The 19,394-nt window shown below is 48.2% G+C and overlaps 1 protein-coding gene across 14 annotated transcripts in view; it reads left to right on the forward strand.

Annotated features, from left to right (window-relative positions):
• The window catches only part of RIMBP2 (RIMS binding protein 2), a 333,192-nt gene that overhangs the window by 183,390 nt on the left and 130,408 nt on the right, over positions 1–19,394 (forward strand). For 13 of the 14 annotated variants that reach the window (XM_037729915.1, XM_017504520.2, XM_017504523.2 and 10 more), the window contains exon 1: positions 18,270–18,355. The exons of the other annotated variant lie outside the window; for it this stretch is intronic. The gene's annotated coding sequence lies outside the window, so the exon portion shown is untranslated. Of the gene's footprint in view, positions 1–18,269; positions 18,356–19,394 lie in introns of those variants that run through there. 14 annotated transcript variants of the gene reach the window in all.

Here is a 19,394-nt window from a genome sequence, read left to right on the forward strand (position 1 = left end):
GAGTTTTGCTGTGTTGCCAGGTGCCAGGCTGGAGTGGAGTGGCGCGATCTCGGCTCACTGCAACCTCCGCCTCCCAGGTTCAAGCAATTCTCCTCCCTCAGCCTCCTGAGTAGCTGGGACCACAGGCATGCCACCACGCCCAGCTAATTTTTGTATTTTTTAGTAGAGGCAGGGTTTCACCATGGTCTTGATCTCTTGACCTTGTGATCTGCCTGCCTCAGCCTCCCAAAGTGCTGGGATTACAGGCGTGAGCCACCAAGGGCACATTTTCTATTACCTGCAGGTCTCTGAGTCACTCTGTGTGTAAGGCAAATTCAATCGGTTATCAATTAAAGTGATCAGTCCTTGGGGAGAGGAACATGGTTGTCCTGACTGGGCGGGCAACATGAAGAGCTGCTCAATTTGTACAAGTTCACAGCCTGAATCTGTGTCACGGACCAGCTTGCAGAAGCACCCGTTTCAGTTGCTCATATAACTGAATGTGGCCGTGCTCAAGAATTTGAAGCGTGATGAAGAAAAAGCCCTAGGCTGGAAGGAGAAGGTGAGAAGACAGGCTTTTTAGGGAGTAGCGCCATATTGCAGCAATACTCATAAATCATCTCTTGAAAAAGCAAGTGATTTTTTTTAAAGGCAATCAAATATTTTTCATTGCCTTGTTATTTGTGGCAAAATCCTAGGAGGCACATCCTTTACATTAATAAAGTTATAATTGATAGGTTTTCCTTCATGCATTAGCAGCTGGCAGGCTCTGAGCATAAATGTAATGTTCAGTCAATAGGTAAAAACCCTTTTTATGTGATTTTCTGGTATAAAGTCTTCTATATATTGTTTTCTTTTAAAAACGGTTATTCTTAACTGGCTTATTGCATACATATTTTTATTACAAGCATTCTTGAATCATTTTTCAGGAGTCAGGGGAATATTGCTTATAAATTACCATACATTATATAGTCTGAACAAGCATTTGGTAGAGGTTCATTTTATGCAGGGTTTTAGTTCTGAAGTCAACAGGTCATACTAAAATCACATATAGAACAAAATTACCCTTGAACGTCCCTAGGGCAGGAGCCATATGGAACATACCGAGTCTCGGTAGGTTCCCCAGCTCAGTTTTCCCTCTAGCATTGGAACAGATTGTTATTGATTGGTAGAGAAGGAAATGCAGTGACTGGTTGTGTTCTGAAGTTCCATTGTCCCAAGGATGATGTCTTTACACACTAGAGTGGCACTCAGATGACATTTTTTTCAACAGGAGACACCCATGGAAACATGCTGTTGGGGACACAGATTTGTCTCTCTTCCTTAGAGTGTGGGTCCCCAACCCCGGGGCAATGGACCACTACAGGTGTGGCCTGTTAGGAACCACACCACACAGCAGGAGGTGGGCAGCAGGCAGGATCAGCATGACCACCTAAGCTCTGCCTTCCGTCCGAGCAGCTGCAGCATTAGATTCTCATAGGAGAGTGAACCCTGTTGTGAACTGCACCTGCGAGGGATCTAGGTTGTGTGCTCCTTATGAGAATCTAACGTCTGATGATCTGAGATAGATGTTTCATCCCATAAACCATTCCCCCCACCCTGGTCTGTGGAAAATTTGTCTTCCATGAAACTGGTCCCTGGTGCCAAAAAGTTGGGGACTGATGCCTTTTAGCCCATCAGACTCTTTTGCTGGGAGGTTGGGTGGCATCTTTTTAAAAAATTGATGTAAAATTCACATAACATAAAATGAACCGTTTATAGTGGGCAAGTCAATGGCATTTAATTTAGTACAGTCAGTGTTGTGCAACCATCACCTCTATCTAGTTCCTAAACATCTCCATCATCCCAAAGGGAACCCTGTACCTGCTAGGTAGCCCCTCCTCTTTCCTTCCTCCTTCCATCCCTGGCAGCCATGAATCTGCTTTCTGTCTCTGTGGATTTACTGATCTTGAATATCTCTTGTAAATGGAATCATACAGCATGTGAACGTTCGTGTCTGGCTTTGTTTACCTGGTGTGATGTTTTTGAGGTTCATCCCTATTGTAGCATGAATCAGCATGTCATTCCTTCTGTAGGCAGAAGAATATTCCACTTTATGGGTGGACCACATTTGGCTTACCCATTTATCTGTCTACAGATACTTGGGTTGTTTCTGCATTTTGGCTATTATGAATAATGCTGCCATGATATTTGTGTATAAGTATTTGAACACCTGTTTCCAATGCTCTGGGCATAAACCATAAATGTAGGAGTAAATTACTACGTAATGTAGTGAGTCTGTTGAACTTTTTAGGGAACCACTAAACTGTTTTCTACAGTGGCTGCACCATTTTACATCTCCACTGGAAATACATGAGGATTTCCATTTTTGACCTCCTCAGCTGTGTGGCTTAATTGTCCTCTCCTAAGTTCAACCCCACTGTTTTGGTAGAAAAGAGTTCCCTTTGGGGCTGCCTGTGTTCTGATTATACTGATCGACATGAAACAAATATAAATTTAACCATGCTTCTTTCCTACTAGTAAGTTGGAGTATGCATTGCAGATACTTGTAATTTGATGAAGTATGATTATTGAGAGGAGCCTTATTTATCCAATTTTAAGTTCTGGGATACATCTGGAGGATGTGCAGGTTTGTTACATACGTAAACATGTGCCATGGTGGTTTGCTGCACCTATCAACTCATCACCCAAGTATTAAGCCCAGCATGCATTAGCTATTTTTCCTGATGTTCTGCCTTCCCTTGCCACCAACCCCCAACAGACCCCAGTGTGTTTTTCCCCTCCCTGTGTCCATGTGTTCTCATTGTTCAGCTCCCACTTTTAAGTGAGAGCATGTGGTGTTTGGTTTTCTGTTCCTGTGTTAGGTTGCTGAGGATAATGGCTTCCCACTCCATCCATGTCCCTGCAAAGGACATGATCTCATTCCTTTTTATGGCTGTATAGTATTCCATGGTGTATAAGTACCGCATTTTCTTTATTCAGTCTATCATTGATTGACATTTGGATTGGTTCCGTGTCTTTGCTATTGTGAATAGTGCTGCATGAACATACATGTGCCTGTATCTTTATAATAGAATTATTTATATTTATTTGGGTATACACCCAGTAATGGGATTGCTGGATCAATCACACTGTCTTCCACAATGGTTGAACTAATTTACACTCTCATGAACAGTGTAAAAGCGTTCATATTTCTCTGCAGCCTCACCAGCATCTGTTGTTTATTAACTTTTTAATAATTGCCATTCTGACTGGTATGAGATAGTGTCTCTTTGTGGTTTTAATTTGCATTTCTCTAATGATCAGTGATGATGAGTTTTTTTGCATATGTTTCTTGGCCACATAAATATCTTCTTTTGAAAAGTGTCTGTTCATGTTTTTTGCCCACTTTTTAATTTTTTTTCTTATAAATTTAAGTTCCTTTTAGATTCTGGATATCAGACTTTTGTCAAATGGATAGATTGCAAACATTTTCTCCCATTCTGCAGGTTTCTGTTTGCCCTGATGATAGTTTCTTTTGCTGTGCAGAAGCTGAGAGAAGCCTTATTTAAAAGTTGAATGTAAATGTCACAAACTCGCCTGAGAATCTGCTTCGTGCCTTATATTTTTCCACTTGAGCTTGTCTCTAACCTGTGTTAGGAACACAGTTTTTAAATAGCACCATGTGCTTCCCTGCAACTGCATTATTGGCATATGTGCAATGCTGAAATATCAAACGGATCAGGAATAGCATGTATCAGTCATGGTTGAAGCAAGTTTCTGAAAATAGTAGGGAACTGAGACATTTGGAGCTACCCTCCAGCCTCCCCAGCCACCCTCTCCCCACTGCCCACTGGGAAACCAGAAGCAATTGTTTTAGTGCCAATCCCTTTATTAGCATAATATTTCACATTCAAATTGCCCTTTACAACTTGAAAAGTACATTTATATGAATTATCTCACTTACATTGCCAAGAATACTTAGAAAGGCTAAATAATTTTCCCCAAATTATGTCTAGTCAGTGTTAGGGTAGGTTTCAAGCCCAGGTTCTCCTAGTAGTCCCTCCACACCCTGGGTGACTTAGCTGACTGCCCTGGGCCTTGACTTCAAGGGGCGGGCTGGAGTGGGGCACAGTTACCGTCAGGACCCTGGACAGCAGCAACCCCTCGCCCGGGCGTTGACCTAAAGGGCCGGTCTGGAGTGGGGCACAGTTACCGTCAGGACCCTGGACAGCAGCAATCACTCGCCTTCCATCCTGGGTTTCTCCCTCACTCAGTTCAGGCTCCCTCTCCAGGCTTCACACCAACAGGCTTTTCTTCCCTTTCCTTCTTCACGTTACTCTCCCATCCCTGCCTTTAGGCAAGCACCACCTACGAAGCCTTTTCAGAAAGAAAAATATTACCAAGCACACGCCAGTGTTGACTTAGATTATTTTTATTATACGTTATTATAATTGATAATTACATCTTTCTTATATAATATTATTCTACGAGACTTGCATATTATAACTACATAGTCTACGTTTGAGCATAATATGGTTATGTATTTATAATTCATTATGTAATTACATGTGTCCAGAGGTAAAACCAGCTATAAAATTTTTATGGCTTTTCTAAATCATAAGGCCAAAATGAATTAGCAGATCAAAGAGAAACAACTTCAAGAGGCCAATAAGATCCAAAACCCAAACTCACTCTGACTTAATGTGTCATGTGATATTTTACTTAAATCACATTTCCTCTTATAGGTAAAGTTAACGCCATCGTACAGTTGGCGGGAAGTTGATTCAGTTCCTCCTATTGATCTCTTTCAAACTCTTGCAAAATCTTTGCTGCCTGAGCCTGCAGAAGTCACCTGGCTTTCATCGAGCACAAAAGCCCCGTTGAAGTTAGCCTTCCTCATTTTTCATCATCTCAGGACAGTCGATATGGTGATTCTCAGGCTGGCGTATCAGGGCCGCAAACCCAAATGCAGATGTTGGCCTTTGATCCTGAATAGGGTACACAGTTATTCCTTTATATATTCTTGGAGATTCATGGAAGTAAAAATACCAGAAAATACTTTTTAGGTCCCCAAGACTGTCTGCAGCCCCCAGTGCAAGGGAAGATGCCCCAGTCCTTCCAGAACCCCCCACCTCTGCCAACTGGAGGCGTTTCTGAACCTTGCTCTGGGCCTCAGGACCCAGGGAGCAGCTGGGAGATGGTCTTCCTAAGGAGAATCAGAGGTGAATTGGGGTGGGGAGCAGGAGGTCTCAAACCCGAGAGCCGCACTGCCTGGGCTTGAGACCCACCCCTCAGCATGCTTGGGGGAGGCTGCTCACTCAGTTACTTAACCTCCTTGCACATGAGTTTCTTCCCTGACAAGCAGGATAGCAAGTGTGTCTGCCACATGGCAGTGCTGGGAGGACTGGATGAGATTTCAGAAGGAAGAGGAGGAAAGCAAAGAGCTTGTGTTGGTTCTTGGCTCAGCATAGAAGCCCAAGGAATCAAAGGTGCCACATCATCCAGCACGAGCCCCCCGTGTCATCTCCCCCACACAATCTCATCCCCAAGTGCCCCCTGCTTCTCTCTGCTGCCCTCAAAGTGTGCCCATCTGTGCCCTCCAATCCCCCTATGAATATTACCGCCCTCAGCATTGACTGGGCCCGCTGGAGGGTCACTGTTTCCGACAGCCATCCACTCCCCACTCGCCTGTGGGGGGAAGGTGGAGTCACTGACTCTGCCACTGCCCCCAGGGCCTTCTGTCTCCACCTTCCTTGGTCATCCATGCGCCAAGAGGCTCAAATAATGGCCTCGTCTCCCTGTGCCTCTTCTCACCCAGCACTCTGCAAAAAGCATTTCCTCCCTTTTCCTCTTCATCTCCCACCCATTGATGCTGTCCTCTGTTTATCCCATCACCAGAACCTCTCCTGGAGGTCATGGAGATGTCCGTGATGCTGCATCCATGAGACGCTGTGCCATCCTCATCCTGCTTGGCTTCTGGGCAGCAGCTGACCTGCTGGCCCCTGCTCTCAAGGCTCCGGTCACTCAGCTTCTAAGACAGCCCAGGGCTGGCTTCCTGTTGCTTCTGCCCTGCACTCTACAGGATCCGCTCAGGCCCATTTGTGATCTGTGCCAGCCCAGCTCTGTCTCCTTATCCTTAATCTTGCTGAGAGCTCCTCCCTCCCACAACTCAACGTGGCATCTGTATCAGTGCAACTTTCACCTGAGTCTGGGCCAGGCTCTCCTTCCTGAGCTCTGGGCCACATGGGGAACTGTCTGCTGAGCATTCCCACTGGGCCTCATGTGGGGTCTCACACTCACCAGGCCCCAGCACCACTGAACATGGCCCATCCCTTAAACCCGTGCTTTCTCCCTCCCTGCATCTGCAGCCCCAAGCCAGAATGTGACACCACCTTCTCTCATCGCCAAGCCGTGCTATTCCACCTGCTTTCATAATTCCTGGACCCGCCTTCCTCATTCTGCTACCATCATCTCAGTTCGGGCTGCTGGCACTTGTTCCCTAAATAAGTGTAAATTGGTCTCTTTGGCTTCAGCCTGACCCTCTTCAATCCCTTTACCGTCCAGACGGTATTTCTCAAGTGCAGATTTTTTTTTTAATTATTTCATTTAAACACTTTTGACAACTCCTGCATTTCATTCTATATAAAGTACAAACTCCTCACTGAAGCTCACAAAGTCCTCACCGCCCAACCCTTCTTGCCTCTCCATGCCTGCCACGCCCAGCGCCCGTCCAGCCTCTCTCCACGTTGTGTGTTCTCTTCGCTGTGGGGCTAGTCACATGCGAGGATGTCCCCTGCTAGGCTCTGCTTGAGGCCACCGGTAGCCCAGCTGGGTTCATGCCTCTGGAACCACAGGTAGAGGACACAGAAGAGCAGAGAAGGAGCTGCTGTACTCTTGGGAGGCTGCATTGCATTTACACAAGAATTAATTGCATTGATGCGTTGGGAAAGACGTGCCAGGTTAATTAACATGTCCGCTGTCTCAGAGGTGCTTCCCTGTCCAAATCCTCCCCCACTCCGGAGCAGCGTCCATCTCCAGGGCTGTCGTGCCATCCCGGCACCTGCAGGAAGCCTCTTTACTTTGAGGCCAATGGAGCAGAGGCCTCAAGGAAGTGTCTCACTGTGTCCTGTCCCATGTGGCCAGGAGACTGGGTGTTTATGGTTTTGAATCCTGTAGTGCGGATGGCAGGTCCTGGGAGCCAGAAGTCTTGCTGTGTCTTTCATGCATTTCTTATGTGTTTGTGCTGGGTGGACCCTCTTACCCACCTCTGAGACCAGACCCGTGCCAGGAGAGACAGAATTCGTCTCTCGCCTCTCCCCATAGCAACCTGTGTTCCTGCCATCCCCACTCGGAATGCCCTGGGCTGTCTGCACCCTCCAGCCTGGGGGCGGGGCTGTTCCTCACCCCTCATTCTGGGCCCCCTGCCGAGCCACGTACTGGCACCTACTCACTTGGTGGTGGTGATGGAGGGATTAGTGAAATAAATCAACAAGTTATCGAAAGAACCTTCCTTTTCCTTTCTCATGTCAGTTTCTCCCCCAGAGAGGTGGCCACCTTGTCCATTGAAATGGGGATTTAACCGGAGCTCCTGATGGGGAAGGTGGTATCTTCAGAAGTCCTGGTTTCTTCCTGGACAAGCCTTCGAGCTGCCTCGGGAGACTCTGGAAAGGCTCCTGTCCACACCTGGCTGCTTTAGCAGGGGCTGTGCACTAGCTCGGGCTGCCGTAGCGATATCCCACGGACCGGGCAGCGTAAATCACAGAGCTCGCCTTTCTCATGGTCCTGGAGGCTGGAAGTCCAGGACCGAGCTGCTGGCTGGTTCCGTTCCTGGTGCAAGCTGCTTCTTGACTTGTAGATGGCTGTTTTCCCACTGTGTCCTCACGTGGCCAGGTGGTGGGTGGGGGACAGAGAGAGCTGGAGGGAGAGAACCCCCCTTCCCCACACAGAAATAGAGACAGAGAGGCAGAGAAACAGAGACACAGAGAGACATGGAGGCAGAGAGAGAGAGAGGCAGATGAGACTGGGAGAGACAGAAGGAGAAGCAGAGAAACAGATGTGGAGACAGAGAGGTGAGACAGAAAGACTGACAGAGGCAGAAAGAAAACCGAAATAGGCAGCATGAGACAGAGAGAGACCAAGATTGTCCTCCTCTTGGAAAGCCCCCGCCCCACCAGGTTAGGATCTCATGACCTCATGTAATCTTCAGTACCTCCTAGGAGCCCTGTCTCTAAATATAGTCACCCTGGGCGCCAGGGCTTCAAGGTAAGAATCTGGGGAGATGCGATTCAGTCCACAGCAGGCGGGAGGTGGCCTCAGGCACCATGGGGCATCCTCTGTGGAAACCCAGCTGCTCCTCCTCTCCCTGTACACAGGGAGTCCACACACACCCTCCCCCGGGGGCTCCCTGCACCTCCCTCACCTCACCTGCACTTGGACTCTATGCAAGTCTGGCCGTTTTGACACGTTTGTTTTGGGAGGGAGTCCCAAAGGTAGGGAGCCCCTACCTTTAAGTTGAATTCCACCTGCAGACACGTTTGTTTTGGGAGGGAGTCCATGGTGTGTGTGTTTTGAATTAGTAGCCGCCATATCCCAACAGGGATGTTTTGGATGGAAACCCAGCATTGCAGCTCCTAAAGACACGGAGAGCTGTCAGGGCTGGTTTCTGTCCCCACATGGCCCCCACAGGAGGGACAGGGTCGCAGCTGCTGTCTAGGAGCGTGGCCTGGGCGGGCCGGTTGCCGCGTTCCCTAACCTCTAGAACGTCTGGCCCTGTCCGTGGTGCGTGTTGCGCGCCTCTCCCAGTGAGCGGAGGCATTTGGGAGGCTTGCTTGGTGCTTTTCCTTCCTCCCTCATCCTCATTAGAATTCACTTTTTGCCCATCATTTTGCAACACAGCAACTAGAAAAGAAAATGAAGGCATTCCTGTTTAATGTGTTAGTGGATAGCAATGGATTAAACTTTCTCCTTAACTGGCGTATTCTGTAGCTGCCCTGGGAGGGGGTTTTGCTGACACGTGGTGCTAGGAGTCTTCAAACCAAACCCCGAAGGCTCCGGTGGGCATGAGTGGAAGTAAGGAAGTGTGCTTCCTCTCTGTGGCTGCAGATGATAAATTCCACAGATGGTGTGTTTTGATTCTTATGGGGTAGGCCCTGTCTCCAGAGGGCACCCATGGGCTGGGAACCCTCACCCCTCTTGTGTGTGGCCTTAACCTCAAGGGATTGGAGACAGAAGCGATTCTGGTCACAATGCTTACGTGTCCTTCCCTGGAAAAGAAAGCCATTCCATTTCTGAAGAAGCAGAGAGATCTGGAAGCCAGGTTTTCTCTTCTCACGATTGTTATATTTCAGGTCACAAAGCTGAGACGGGGGTGGTTCCTACAGCTGGAGCTGAGAAAGTTTCCCCGCCAGGGTCTCAGCAGCATGGGAGTCACCAGCTCCCTGTCACTAGGCGGCGGGCATGAGTCATCACACTAGACTACTGGGCACCCAGATGTGGTCGGTACTCAACAGCGTCAAAACCCCACGATGGGGGACCCAGCGAGGGTGTCAGTTACTTTGCAGCATGGAACCACACGTGCGTTTGTGTGATCTGAGGTGCCCATGTGCTGGTGCCTCCCCCCAGGCTGTAGAAAACCCTGTTACTCAGACAGTGTTAGATTATGTTAGTCCGCCCCCGCCCCGTCTTCCTCCTCTTCCTCCTCCTGGGGATTGTCATGGCTGGTGCCACCGCGCTGGCTGCTGGGGACTCTCGTTTTGTTGTATTGCAATTCCAGGCCCACATTTCAGAGCCCTTCTGGTCTCAAGTGTGCAACCAGCGTGTAGTGATCTGCATTTTGCTTGGTGGCATTTCTTCAGCGGCTCTGATTAATTCAGGAAGGCTTGATTTAATCGGGGTACTGCCCACTTCCCTGGGTGGACAGCTCTCTTAGCGCACAGGGTCAGTTAGGAGGCCTTCCAGGGTAAGTCACCTTGCTGTTCAGCATCTTCACAGGATCAGAAAGGTGAGCAGAAGACTCTGAATTTCCCTCCAAGGCCTGCAAACACATGCATGTCAGGGAGGTATCTGTGCCCACCACCACAGGGGACAGTGGGGACAAATGCTGGCTTCCCTGCTGAGCTGTGTGTGGAACCACGGGTCCCTGTGCCCACCTCTGGGCTCCTTCAGGGTAAACAAGCATGGACAATGTGAGATGCTTGTAATCTGGCAAATAAAGTCTCATAGTTGGAGGAGGCTCAAGTTGGTACCTTTGCCATTTTCTTTGTGCCTTTACCTGGCTGTCTTTGTCACTGAGTGGGTTTCTTTTACCATCCAGGTAGGAAGGGCTTTGGCACTTGGCTAAGTCTTTTGTGATTCTTGAAGTGTGGGGTGGGGGGGTCGTTAGTTTCAAGACAGTGTTGCTTTTCAGTAGCTCTCCCTGTGACTGGCTGCTTTTAGCAGGCTGCGCCCAGTATAGTAAGTGGTACCTGACTTCAGTGCCTATTCACGCTTGGGCCAATTTGGGAGGCTACACTGGAAAGAGATGAAGATGTTTCTCTCCCTTTGCATGGGAATATCATGGATTAAGATTCTGAGCTTTTTTCCTGGGAAGATTGATTTCATTTCATGGGTTAAGCAACTGACCTTGAATCACTGAGATGGAATATAAGTAAAATAGATAGATGTAAGCATTTCTACAACCACCAGAAAATTGGGTGAAAGACCAGCCTTGTTTCTCTTCCCTGTGCTCCATTCTTACAGTTCACTCTTCCTAAATGAGATGCAGAGAGAGGCGGATGGTGTGAACCAGGTGGCTGTTTGGTGGCAGAACATAGAAGAGGCAGGCAGCCGTTGCTGTGCCTTTGGGAGGGAAGGGGCCGCTTGTTTGAGCCTTGACCCTGTGCAGTAAGATGTGCTCAATGTTCTGTGAGATTGATGTCCTTGAATCCTCATAACATCTGCTAGGATGACAGCTTTTACATCCTTAAGTCACAGAGAATGCAGGGATACCAGGCAGCTTGTCCAAGGTCACATTTGGGAGGGCTCCAGTTTGTGTTGAGCCATTTGACCTCAGAACTCATCATCTAACCCCTATTTCAAATGTCTGTTGTTCTCAAATTTTCTGAGCTGTTGCTGCCTTAGTTTACCTTGGGGCATGTCAGCCTCTGAGGTCAGCAGCCAGGTGTTTTGATTAGTACACCCATTCCACCCCCTAAGACCCCCAGGGATTCCCCTATGTGGGATATGCCAAAGAATCTTCAGTTCTCTCAAGAAACCAGTGTGGGACTGCATGATGATCTGCTTTGCTTGAGAAAGACAACGCTAAATGTTACGCCATCCAGACCATCTCAGAAGAGAGAAGGGAATCGCTCCATTATCAATCACTTTCCCACAGGCTGGGGGAATCATTGTTTCCCAGAACAAAGCACCACAGTCTTTTATGTTTGGGTTCCTTTGCTGTGTTTTATTGTTGTGAAAATGTAGATGCCAGGCAGTAGCAGGGCTCGTTTTGACTGTGGCTAAGAGAAAGGGAAGGTTGACTGAAAAAAGGAAGCTGAAAATAGCCAGGAGGAGCCTCTCTCCTTGTGGGAGGTGTTGAAACCAGTGATTCCCTGCTGCTTTTCTACTGTGAGTGTGAATGGAGCCTAGACTCTGAGCACTCGAAATATTATAATGGAGATGAACCAGATCAATTCAAGGGAGTGTCCCACCAGCATTAATTCATCTAGGGTGTGGTCAGAGAACAAACTTGAACAATGGGGGAAAAAGAAGTTTTCAGCCTGACAGCTGGTAGCTGGTGTGGTTCCAGCAGCCTTCCACTGTGAGTCCTTGATTATCCCTCTGCGTCTCTTTTGACCTTTTGTAATGGATATCATTCCTTCTTTTAGGATTCTCAACTTACTTATTGAAGTCCTTTTCAGGTTGCTTTATTATTTTTATTTCCTCTGGAGTAAATTCTTCCCGATTATTAATTTTGTGGGATCTCTTTAGTAGGGTTAGTTTTCTTTATGTGTTCTGCAATTACTCTTTTCAGACTCATCTTGAATGAGAGATTCTTACTCCCATTTCTGTGCTCACTCTCCCTCTCCTACCTATTTGTAGTTACTGTATCATACCTTAGGTGCTCCCAGTCTTGAATTAGATTTTATTATTGGCAGCTCAGAGTTGCTGTGCCATGGTGATATTCGAGAGTAAGACAAGCCCTAAAAATGAGCCTAAAATAGGGTCTCCTCCCTCTTGACTCTCTAGGTGCATCACCTCATAAAAGCTGTAGTTCTGGTCAGAGGTGATAGACTATTTTCAGCTTTGTCTGGGGGCTTAACTGTTGCCTCAGGTCATGTGGTGACCTTAGTTCAGGTCTCTTGAATCTTGGATATCCTGAAAAAGTGGGACTCTCAGTTCTCCCTGCCTATTTTTGGACTCCGAATCTACAAGGTTCCAGGAGTTCCACTCACCACGTTGTGTTCTAGCCATCTAGTCCTTGGAAAGTTTTATGTTATTTTTGAGTGGCTAAATCTTGCTAAACTTTCTCTATGTTCATTGTGGCTGTATGCTTGGAGCAGTGTTCATTGGGAAAGGGATAGGTCAAAGCTTAATAACTCCAATTGGTGAGAAGTTCTGTTGCTTTTTTAGGACACAGACACTAAGTTATTAATATATAGTATTTTATTATGTCTAATCACCATAAAGTATAACATCATTGCATTTTGTAGATTAGTAAACTTACAGTTTGGAAAAAAGAGAGAAATCAGTCCCAACTCATACACAGCTTATGGATTGCAGAATCGGTGCCCAACCTTGGGTTTCATTTCCAAATCAGAGCTCCTAACCCCTGCACTCTACCAAGTCTCTGAACACTGGGGCACCATCTCACATGTCCTTTCCTTTTGTCCTAGGGAAATGAACTGAAGGATGCCGCCCAGGGAGAGCATTGCCTGAGGTCCCATCATGCAGGCCTTCCCACAAGGGCCTGGCAGCATGACAAGGTAACTGATACCACCATCCACAGACCGTCTGGGGCCCGGGAGGAGGGGGCTTAGCCAGGGAGGAACAACTGGGAAGAGGCAGGGAGGAATCAGTGAACACCAGTGTGAGGGTGGCCTGAGAGCCTGAGCCAGGTCTTCCCCACCTCTTCACATGACCAGCACGTGAGGCACCCAGTGATGTCTCATCCACTGTCTGCTGGTTATCTCTGTTTGGAAGTCTATTAGGCACCTGTATCTTTAACAACAAGGCAGAACGAACCCATTGGTGCCCACTCTCCCAAACCACTTTCTCCCCAGTGAATGGTGTGGCCCCATGCTGGGGCCTCCTGGGCACTGCTCTTTCTTCATACAAATCGAACTCCCTGTTTGAGTCTGTTTTCTGTTGCTTATAACAGAATACCTGAAACTCGGTACTTTATAAATAAAAGGAATCTATTTCTTAAGCGATGGAGGCTGAGAATCTAGGGGTNAGAGAGAGAGGCAGATGAGACTGGGAGAGACAGAGAGACAGGCAGAGAGACAGAGACAGAGACAGAAAAGTGAGACAGAAAGACTGACAGAGGCAGAAAGAAAACCGAAATAGGCAGCATGAGACAGAGAGAGACCAAGATTGTCCTCCTCTTGGAAAGCCCCCGCCCCACCAGGTTAGGATCTCATGACCTCATGTAATCTTCAGTACCTCCTAGGAGCCCTGTCTCTAAATATAGTCACCCTGGGCGCCAGGGCTTCAAGGTAAGAATCTGGGGAGATGCGATTCAGTCCACAGCAGGCGGGAGGTGGCCTCAGGCACCATGGGGCATCCTCTGTGGAAACCCAGCTGCTCCTCCTCTCCCTGTACACAGGGAGTCCACACACACCCTCCCCCGGGGGCTCCCTGCACCTCCCTCACCTCACCTGCACTTGGACTCTATGCAAGTCTGGCCGTTTTGACACGTTTGTTTTGGGAGGGAGTCCCAAAGGTAGGGAGCCCCTACCTTTAAGTTGAATTCCACCTGCAGACACGTTTGTTTTGGGAGGGAGTCCATGGTGTGTGTGTTTTGAATTAGTAGCCGCCATATCCCAACAGGGATGTTTTGGATGGAAACCCAGCATTGCAGCTCCTAAAGACACGGAGAGCTGTCAGGGCTGGTTTCTGTCCCCACATGGCCCCCACAGGAGGGACAGGGTCGCAGCTGCTGTCTAGGAGCGTGGCCTGGGCGGGCCGGTTGCCGCGTTCCCTAACCTCTAGAACGTCTGGCCCTGTCCGTGGTGCGTGTTGCGCGCCTCTCCCAGTGAGCGGAGGCATTTGGGAGGCTTGCTTGGTGCTTTTCCTTCCTCCCTCATCCTCATTAGAATTCACTTTTTGCCCATCATTTTGCAACACAGCAACTAGAAAAGAAAATGAAGGCATTCCTGTTTAATGTGTTAGTGGATAGCAATGGATTAAACTTTCTCCTTAACTGGCGTATTCTGTAGCTGCCCTGGGAGGGGGTTTTGCTGACACGTGGTGCTAGGAGTCTTCAAACCAAACCCCGAAGGCTCCGGTGGGCATGAGTGGAAGTAAGGAAGTGTGCTTCCTCTCTGTGGCTGCAGATGATAAATTCCACAGATGGTGTGTTTTGATTCTTATGGGGTAGGCCCTGTCTCCAGAGGGCACCCATGGGCTGGGAACCCTCACCCCTCTTGTGTGTGGCCTTAACCTCAAGGGATTGGAGACAGAAGCGATTCTGGTCACAATGCTTACGTGTCCTTCCCTGGAAAAGAAAGCCATTCCATTTCTGAAGAAGCAGAGAGATCTGGAAGCCAGGTTTTCTCTTCTCACGATTGTTATATTTCAGGTCACAAAGCTGAGACGGGGGTGGTTCCTACAGCTGGAGCTGAGAAAGTTTCCCCGCCAGGGTCTCAGCAGCATGGGAGTCACCAGCTCCCTGTCACTAGGCGGCGGGCATGAGTCATCACACTAGACTACTGGGCACCCAGATGTGGTCGGTACTCAACAGCGTCAAAACCCCACGATGGGGGACCCAGCGAGGGTGTCAGTTACTCTGCAGCATGGAACCACACGTGCGTTTGTGTGATCTGAGGTGCCCATGTGCTGGTGCCTCCCCCCAGGCTGTAGAAAACCCTGTTACTCAGACAGTGTTAGATTATGTTAGTCCGCCCCCGCCCCGTCTTCCTCCTCTTCCTCCTCCTGGGGATTGTCATGGCTGGTGCCACCGCGCTGGCTGCTGGGGACTCTCGTTTTGTTGTATTGCAATTCCAGGCCCACATTTCAGAGCCCTTCTGGTCTCAAGTGTGCAACCAGCGTGTAGTGATCTGCATTTTGCTTGGTGGCATTTCTTCAGCGGCTCTGATTAATTCAGGAAGGCTTGATTTAATCGGGGTACTGCCCACTTCCCTGGGTGGACAGCTCTCTTAGCGCACAGGGTCAGTTAGGAGGCCTTCCAGGGTAAGTCACCTTGCTGTTCAGCATCTTCACAGGATCAGAAAGGTGAGCAGAAGACTCTGAATTTCCCTCCAAGGCCTGCAAACACATGCATGTCAGGGAGGTATCTGTGCCCACCACCACAGGGGACAGTGGGGACAAATGCTGGCTTCCCTGCTGAGCTGTGTGTGGAACCACGGGTCCCTGTGCCCACCTCTGGGCTCCTTCAGGGTAAACAAGCATGGACAATGTGAGATGCTTGTAATCTGGCAAATAAAGTCTCATAGTTGGAGGAGGCTCAAGTTGGTACCTTTGCCATTTTCTTTGTGCCTTTACCTGGCTGTCTTTGTCACTGAGTGGGTTTCTTTTACCATCCAGGTAGGAAGGGCTTTGGCACTTGGCTAAGTCTTTTGTGATTCTTGAAGTGTGGGGTGGGGGGGTCGTTAGTTTCAAGACAGTGTTGCTTTTCAGTAGCTCTCCCTGTGACTGGCTGCTTTTAGCAGGCTGCGCCCAGTATAGTAAGTGGTACCTGACTTCAGTGCCTATTCACGCTTGGGCCAATTTGGGAGGCTACACTGGAAAGAGATGAAGATGTTTCTCTCCCTTTGCATGGGAATATCATGGATTAAGATTCTGAGCTTTTTTCCTGGGAAGATTGATTTCATTTCATGGGTTAAGCAACTGACCTTGAATCACTGAGATGGAATATAAGTAAAATAGATAGATGTAAGCATTTCTACAACCACCAGAAAATTGGGTGAAAGACCAGCCTTGTTTCTCTTCCCTGTGCTCCATTCTTACAGTTCACTCTTCCTAAATGAGATGCAGAGAGAGGCGGATGGTGTGAACCAGGTGGCTGTTTGGTGGCAGAACATAGAAGAGGCAGGCAGCCGTTGCTGTGCCTTTGGGAGGGAAGGGGCCGCTTGTTTGAGCCTTGACCCTGTGCAGTAAGATGTGCTCAATGTTCTGTGAGATTGATGTCCTTGAATCCTCATAACATCTGCTAGGATGACAGCTTTTACATCCTTAAGTCACAGAGAATGCAGGGATACCAGGCAGCTTGTCCAAGGTCACATTTGGGAGGGCTCCAGTTTGTGTTGAGCCATTTGACCTCAGAACTCATCATCTAACCCCTATTTCAAATGTCTGTTGTTCTCAAATTTTCTGAGCTGTTGCTGCCTTAGTTTACCTTGGGGCATGTCAGCCTCTGAGGTCAGCAGCCAGGTGTTTTGATTAGTACACCCATTCCACCCCCTAAGACCCCCAGGGATTCCCCTATGTGGGATATGCCAAAGAATCTTCAGTTCTCTCAAGAAACCAGTGTGGGACTGCATGATGATCTGCTTTGCTTGAGAAAGACAACGCTAAATGTTACGCCATCCAGACCATCTCAGAAGAGAGAAGGGAATCGCTCCATTATCAATCACTTTCCCACAGGCTGGGGGAATCATTGTTTCCCAGAACAAAGCACCACAGTCTTTTATGTTTGGGTTCCTTTGCTGTGTTTTATTGTTGTGAAAATGTAGATGCCAGGCAGTAGCAGGGCTCGTTTTGACTGTGGCTAAGAGAAAGGGAAGGTTGACTGAAAAAAGGAAGCTGAAAATAGCCAGGAGGAGCCTCTCTCCTTGTGGGAGGTGTTGAAACCAGTGATTCCCTGCTGCTTTTCTACTGTGAGTGTGAATGGAGCCTAGACTCTGAGCACTCGAAATATTATAATGGAGATGAACCAGATCAATTCAAGGGAGTGTCCCACCAGCATTAATTCATCTAGGGTGTGGTCAGAGAACAAACTTGAACAATGGGGGAAAAAGAAGTTTTCAGCCTGACAGCTGGTAGCTGGTGTGGTTCCAGCAGCCTTCCACTGTGAGTCCTTGATTATCCCTCTGCGTCTCTTTTGACCTTTTGTAATGGATATCATTCCTTCTTTTAGGATTCTCAACTTACTTATTGAAGTCCTTTTCAGGTTGCTTTATTATTTTTATTTCCTCTGGAGTAAATTCTTCCCGATTATTAATTTTGTGGGATCTCTTTAGTAGGGTTAGTTTTCTTTATGTGTTCTGCAATTACTCTTTTCAGACTCATCTTGAATGAGAGATTCTTACTCCCATTTCTGTGCTCACTCTCCCTCTCCTACCTATTTGTAGTTACTGTATCATACCTTAGGTGCTCCCAGTCTTGAATTAGATTTTATTATTGGCAGCTCAGAGTTGCTGTGCCATGGTGATATTCGAGAGTAAGACAAGCCCTAAAAATGAGCCTAAAATAGGGTCTCCTCCCTCTTGACTCTCTAGGTGCATCACCTCATAAAAGCTGTAGTTCTGGTCAGAGGTGATAGACTATTTTCAGCTTTGTCTGGGGGCTTAACTGTTGCCTCAGGTCATGTGGTGACCTTAGTTCAGGTCTCTTGAATCTTGGATATCCTGAAAAAGTGGGACTCTCAGTTCTCCCTGCCTATTTTTGGACTCCGAATCTACAAGGTTCCAGGAGTTCCACTCACCACGTTGTGTTCTAGCCATCTAGTCCTTGGAAAGTTTTATGTTATTTTTGAGTGGCTAAATCTTGCTAAACTTTCTCTATGTTCATTGTGGCTGTATGCTTGGAGCAGTGTTCATTGGGAAAGGGATAGGTCAAAGCTTAATAACTCCAATTGGTGAGAAGTTCTGTTGCTTTTTTAGGACACAGACACTAAGTTATTAATATATAGTATTTTATTATGTCTAATCACCATAAAGTATAACATCATTGCATTTTGTAGATTAGTAAACTTACAGTTTGGAAAAAAGAGAGAAATCAGTCCCAACTCATACACAGCTTATGGATTGCAGAATCGGTGCCCAACCTTGGGTTTCATTTCCAAATCAGAGCTCCTAACCCCTGCACTCTACCAAGTCTCTGAACACTGGGGCACCATCTCACATGTCCTTTCCTTTTGTCCTAGGGAAATGAACTGAAGGATGCCGCCCAGGGAGAGCATTGCCTGAGGTCCCATCATGCAGGCCTTCCCACAAGGGCCTGGCAGCATGACAAGGTAACTGATACCACCATCCACAGACCGTCTGGGGCCCGGGAGGAGGGGGCTTAGCCAGGGAGGAACAACTGGGAAGAGGCAGGGAGGAATCAGTGAACACCAGTGTGAGGGTGGCCTGAGAGCCTGAGCCAGGTCTTCCCCACCTCTTCACATGACCAGCACGTGAGGCACCCAGTGATGTCTCATCCACTGTCTGCTGGTTATCTCTGTTTGGAAGTCTATTAGGCACCTGTATCTTTAACAACAAGGCAGAACGAACCCATTGGTGCCCACTCTCCCAAACCACTTTCTCCCCAGTGAATGGTGTGGCCCCATGCTGGGGCCTCCTGGGCACTGCTCTTTCTTCATACAAATCGAACTCCCTGTTTGAGTCTGTTTTCTGTTGCTTATAACAGAATACCTGAAACTCGGTACTTTATAAATAAAAGGAATCTATTTCTTAAGCGATGGAGGCTGAGAATCTAGGGGTAAGGGGCTGCATCTGGTGAGGACCTTCTTGCTGTGGGGGCTCTGCAGGGTCCCAAGGCGTTGCAGTGCACCCTGTGGCGAGGGGGCTGAGTGTACTCACAGACCAGCTCAGGGCTCCCTTCTTATTAAGCCAACAGTTCCACTCCCTGATAACCCACTGGTCCATTAACCCATTAATCCCCTAATCCATTCATGAGGGCAGAGTCCTCATGATCCAGTCACCTCTTAAACGCTCCACCTCTCAGTACTGCCCTGTTGAGGATTAAGTTTCCCACACATGAAATTTGGAGGATGCATTCAAACCATGGAGCACATGGCAGCCAGCCACGTCAGCGCCACACATGCCCCGGTGGTCCTCCCACCTCTCCGCTGTGGGTCTTCCATCCTCTCTGCTGTGGTCCTCCCCTCCTGTCCACTGTGGGTCCTTCCTCCTCTCTGCTGGGGCCTCCCCTCCTCTCTGCTGTGGTCCTCCCCTCCTCGACGCTGTGGGTCCTTCCTCCTCTCCGCTGTGGTCTCCCCTCCTCTCCGCTGGGGTTTCCCCTCCTCTCCACTGTGATCCTCCCCTCCTCTC

Source organism: Cebus imitator, unplaced genomic scaffold, assembly GCF_001604975.1.
Source record: "Cebus imitator isolate Cc_AM_T3 unplaced genomic scaffold, Cebus_imitator-1.0 Scaffold323, whole genome shotgun sequence".
Taxonomy (NCBI): Eukaryota; Metazoa; Chordata; class Mammalia; order Primates; family Cebidae; genus Cebus; species Cebus imitator.